This window comes from Rutidosis leptorrhynchoides, chromosome 2 (genome assembly GCF_046630445.1).
Source record: "Rutidosis leptorrhynchoides isolate AG116_Rl617_1_P2 chromosome 2, CSIRO_AGI_Rlap_v1, whole genome shotgun sequence".
NCBI classification, from domain to species: Eukaryota; Viridiplantae; Streptophyta; class Magnoliopsida; order Asterales; family Asteraceae; genus Rutidosis; species Rutidosis leptorrhynchoides.
Window position 1 is genome coordinate 421,460,472 of NC_092334.1, and position 6,033 is coordinate 421,466,504.

The following is a 6,033-nucleotide window of genomic DNA, read 5'->3' on the forward strand; positions in this document are numbered from 1 at the left end:
TTATTCATCAAAATGAGTGATGAATGATAATATAATCATTCATAATTCGTTTGAAGAATGATAAATTAATCATTCATCACGATTATTATCATTCATCACTGATTTTTTTAACGATTTTGTTCTCTTTTTTATAATTATTGCGTTTTCTTTTATTTACATATTAAGAGACCTTAAAAAGATATTTAAAAATTTTGCTTATCTCGTTAGTACCTTATTTCAAATGGCCTTGAAATTTGACAAGATCCATTCCAATTCTATGTTTCTTTATACGTGAGTTTTGACCTTGGTCAACAAGTCAAGTATTTTCCTTTTAAGAAATGAATTCAAATTATACTTTGTAATTACTTAATTAATTAATTCAAAATAAAGTATTAAAATATTTCTTTAATCGAGTAATATATATATATATATATATATATATATATATATATATATATATATATATATATATATATATATATATATATATATATATATATATATATATATATATTATATCATATATTTTAAATTGACGTATAGGTGTATATATGTGCGAACCCAAAGGCTCAAATGAATTTAACCATATCGATATATATTGTACCTTGCACATTAATCCTACAGACTTCCACCTGTATTACACAACACTAAGTAACCGTTCAAACAATGGATAGCATCTAGCAACACGCCATTGTCCCCAAATTCACTTGGGGATAATTTCTCAGAATTGCTTATAGTAAGTGTTATATGTCATTCGTCCCTTGTTTCAGATACGTTAGTTAAACGTGAGATACGGATCAACAGTCACTCTTATTTTCTTAACAAATTTAACTCTCGATCTTAAAACTGAAATAGATCAACAAACTAATTAAGTATCATCTTAATTACATTTAGGTGCGGCCATACAAATATATTATCCATTTATCGAGGAGATCAAAAGTATCTAACTCCAAACATTTTGAAGGAACAAATCCTATAATGCATACACGTGTCTATCACGAGCTTTACATTATACTTAATAATGACCTTTATAATAGCCTTATTCAGGACAGTTTTTAACTATATCAAAGTACAATTTTTCACACATCAAAACAGGTGTGCATCTCAAGTCAAAGGACACAAAGACATAATCACTAAAAGATTCACTACTGATGACAATCCATGTAGTAACATCTCATTATTAGGTCATTCAAATATTTATCATCAATGAATACATATGAATATTGGCCTCAACAAGCTAACTATTCATCATCAATGAATATAACCAACATTAATATTAATTTTAATTCATGTTATTCCCTTAAAATGACCAAGTATGAAGATTTTGAATAAAAAATACTATTCATGGATTAAAAATGCTAATATAGAACACTGTGATATAAATGAAAATGACCATACCAAGTACCTAAATTCATTAAGATATATCTGTTTAATGTTCCAAAGATATCTAAATACTAAATTATAAATCATTAAGATCAGTAGCATAACGAAGTCCAATACTACTAGCATGATCATCATGCTTGTTGTGTTTCATGGGCTTCGTGAACGGGTCGGCCACATTATCATCTTTATGAACCTAAAGAATACTAATCTCATTCCTCGCAACGGCTTCATAAATGTAATCAAACTTTTGAAGACTGTGTCGGCTACCTTTACGTACACGTGATTCTTTGCAAGTATAATAGCATTCGAACAATCATAATAAATTTCCACAGGGGATTCAATGCTGGGAACTACTTTGAATTCAGCAATAAACTTCCTTATCTAAACAACTTGATGTACAGCTTCTGAGGTTGCAATGTATTCCGCTTCTGTTTTAGACTGTGAAAATGTGCTCTGCTTCGAGCTCCTCCAATCAACTGCCCCGCCAACTGCCTCGCCATTCATGACAAAGACATACCCATACTGGGATTGAGAATCATCTCGATCAGTTTGGAAACTAGCATTTGTATAATACTTAACATTCAACTCCTTTTCCAGACCACCATAAAACAAGAAAATATTTTCAGTTCTCCACAAATACTTAAGAATATTCTTAAGAACAATCTAATGTTCTTCACCCGGATTTTGTTGATAACAAATCGTCAAACTCAAAGCTAATGAGACATCAGGTCTTGTACAGAACATGACATACATAATGGATCCGATAGTCGAAACATACATGATACCTTTCATTCATCTTATATCATCAAATGTGATAAGACTTTGAGACTTGCTCAAGGTTATGCCCTTTTGCACGGGCAATGCTCCGCTCTTGGAGTTTTCCATGATAAATTTTCGCAAGGTTTTGTCAATGTATGTACTTTGATTCAAACCAATATATTGCAAAAATATAAGTAGCTTCTTCAAGATCCTTCATTGAAAACATTTTCCAAGACAAGATGTGACATCTTAGAAAGTTTGAATGTCATTTCCAATAAGTAGTATGTCATCAAAATACAAGATCAAGAAGACAACTTTGCTCCCACTAGTTCTAATGTAAACATACGGCCCATCTTTGTTGTGATAAAAACCTAACTCTTTGATTTGTTTTCATCAAACTTAAGATTCAGCTCCTGGATTCTTACTTTAATCCATAAATGAATTTTAGAAGGTTGCATATTTTATTAGGATGCTTAGGATTCACAAATCCTTTTGGATGAACCATATATACGTCCTTGCTAAGGTCACCATTTATTAAAGCGGTTTTGACATACATTCGCCATATTTCATAATCATGAAAAGCATCTACGATAATAAGTATTTTAAATGATTCAATGCTCGTGAATGGTGAAAAAGTTTCCTCATAATCAGTTCCTTGAGTCTGAGTATAACCTTTTGCCACCAACTGAGTCTTAAAAGTGTTTAAATTGCCATCCATGTCAGCCTTCTTCTTGAAGACCCATTTAAGCCCTACTGTTTTGCAATTGGGTGGAAGATCAATCAAGTCCCATAATTGATTATCTTTCATGGACTGCATCTTTACATTTATAGCATCTCACCATTTTTCAGATTCTAGATCCGATATGGCCTCACGATAGCTAGAGGGTTCATCATAATACCCTGGATGAGGTTCATCTGAATTAATCAGAACATCTAACCTCTAAAGTCGATGAGGAGTTCCTAGATCTATGAAGTACAAGTGCAACACGTTCTAGCTCACCAACTGTATGCTTGGCTTCATGGTGTGGTTCAATAGTATCTTAAGAAGGTATGTTACTTTGTGATTCTTGAATTTCTTCAAGATCTACTTTACTCCCACTAATATCTTGTAAGAGAAGATCTCCTTCCAAGAATTCAGCAAAGCGAGCAGTAAACTCTTTGTTTCCAGCTTGGTAGTAGTAACCCATTGTTTCCTTTGGGTATCCCAAAAAGTGACATTTGATACCTCTGGGTTCTAATTTGTTTGAAGTGCTACGTTTCACATATGCTTCACAACCTCAGACTTTAAAATAAGACAAGGTGGGACTCTTCCCTTACCATAGCTCATATGGTGTCTTTTCTACCTTCTTGGTTGGAACCATATTGAGTATGTATGCAGCAGACTCTAATGCATATTCCTAAAAAAAAGACGTTGGCAGAGTAGTAAGACTCATCATAGATCGAACTATATCAAGTAAAGTTTGATTCCTCCTCTCAGACATGCCAAGTACATGTGAGCACTTAACGAACTTTGATTAATGGTCGTCAATGAATCTAACGATATTACCTCAATTGCACATTTATTCAAATCATAATCCTTTTCGGGAAAAAATTAAAATACGTAATCCTTTTCAGACATTAACAAAACCCATATTTATTGGCAAAACGTGTAACTTATGTTACATTTTCGGGTCATTTGCCCTTAATAATTCATAAAACCAATACTTATTAATTAGGATTGAAACACTTCAATTGATAAGTGTTATGTGATTCAAAAACCAATCAAAATTATTAATTTTATATCCTGATCGAAGTTCTTAGTGTAATATCACCAGCAAATTATAATTATATCATTTGAACCTCAACTATTACTGTTCACAACGTTATTTTAAATTATAAAAGGCATTTACATCTTTTCATTACGTAAGATATTTAACTTCACTCTTCTTTCAGGCATCTTCCATTTCTTTACAACACAACAAACCTAATTCTCCCATCCTCACCTACTGCAACCAGATCTCCTTCATGCTTGCACCATCTTCGTCGCAACCACAGTCTTCAGCGCTATCACTGACATCATCTCATATGCCATCGCTCATGATTTTCATACTCGAATCCTTCGTCTTGTCACCGTTTTCATCGCAACCACAATCTTCGGTGCAACCACAGTCTTCAACATTAAAACTACATTTTCATGCTCAAAAATATAGTTTTAACGAGTCAGGTTTGTCTGTATTCAATGATAAACCATTGATCTACAAATGCTTCAAATTGTTGTTAGAGATTTTAATTATATGACTCTATGTGTGAGTTAAACATTCCATATTGAGACTGAAATAAGATTCTTAAAAACATAAAAATGGACTAATTAATCGAAATGCACTACCTCAATTATTAACAAATAATCCTTACTTATTAACTTTTATATGAATATAATTAGGATTTATTCAACAAATGCCCTAAGAATATATTAGAGCACATGATAAGAACATTAATTGAGTTAGAACAAAAATTCCTAAAAATTTGATTTTTTTTCGTTGATTTTTCACATATTGTTAAATATTAATATAGTAAGGGTAAATATTAAAGAAATATATGTAATAATGTTACTGTTAAAAATTTCAATGTAATTGTTGGTGCATATTGTTAATTCCTAGTTCGATAATTTTTGTGATGTAATTCAGTCTTATGCGTTTAATCATGTAGTAACATTTGTGACTATTGAACGTTTGATATTGTACGTAAATGAATTAATCAATAATTAAACTTACCCGACAGTCGATCGACTATTTAAGACAGTCGACCGACTGAAGACACTGTCGGTCGACAGTGTGAGGTCGATGTAAGTTGATCAATGATCAACTAAACAAGACAGTCGACCAACTGACAAAGTCAGTCGAGCGACTGTCACTGCAGACAATATACATAGGTTTCGCTATTTCGGTCTAGAAAATGACCCGTAACTCGATTAACCCTCGTTCTATCATATTTCGCCTTTAGATCGAGTGTAGACCATTTTAAGATCCTTTGTAAATCATCTACAAAGTGGTATCATAGCCAGAGTCTTTGAATTGGTTTTTTTAATCGAGTTTTTCATAGTTTTTGTCGGGTTTGGTATAATTAAGCTTTTTTGGGTTAGATTCGTATTGTTTCACGTTAAATGCTGTGTTTTTGTAGGTGTTGAGTGTTATTTGTGGTCATTGAAATATTTGTTACGTTGTAGTTTGTGAAAATTCGTCAAAAACAGGTCTCTAAGTCGATTTTCGTTCAAAACCCTAGTTTTCAGGTCTGCTGCTGTCAAGAACACAGTCGACCGACAGAGTTTCCTAGGCGATTAACTCGGTAGTGTTTTCCAACCATTTGTTAGACCAACTGATGTCACTACAAAGATACGGTTGAAACGGACGGTTTTATTCGTGCGGTGTCGTTAGGCCGCAGAATGTCAAATTCAGTCCATCAAGGTAGCGTACAGTGGTTTTTGTTTATTTATATTATGCGGGGCCTAAATTTACTTTTACTTTCTAAGGTGTAGAAGGTGTAAGTTAACCTAGTGTCGTATTTTTTGAATAGATTAACGAATTGAAAATCAACTGTGTAATTGTCTTTTATTTAAATTACCTAGATAAGGATAGTAGTTGGTTTAAGCTAAAAGTCCTATGTGCGAAAAGGTAAATAAGTGGAAGGATATCCGAAGTATGCAGATCAGGGAAATGTTGACCAAGATATTAGTATTGGGTAAGGGAAAGGTAATTATGCTTATGTTAAGGCTATGCTTGGAATGATGTAGATATGGTTGGATGTGATGACCCGTAAAGTACCCTTAACAGCTCCGTCACTTGATCCCACATCTTAATCAAAACTCTAAATGAATTTATTAAATAACATTGCATTTTTTATTTAAAATAATTTTCTATAAAGGAAATTTACCAAAAT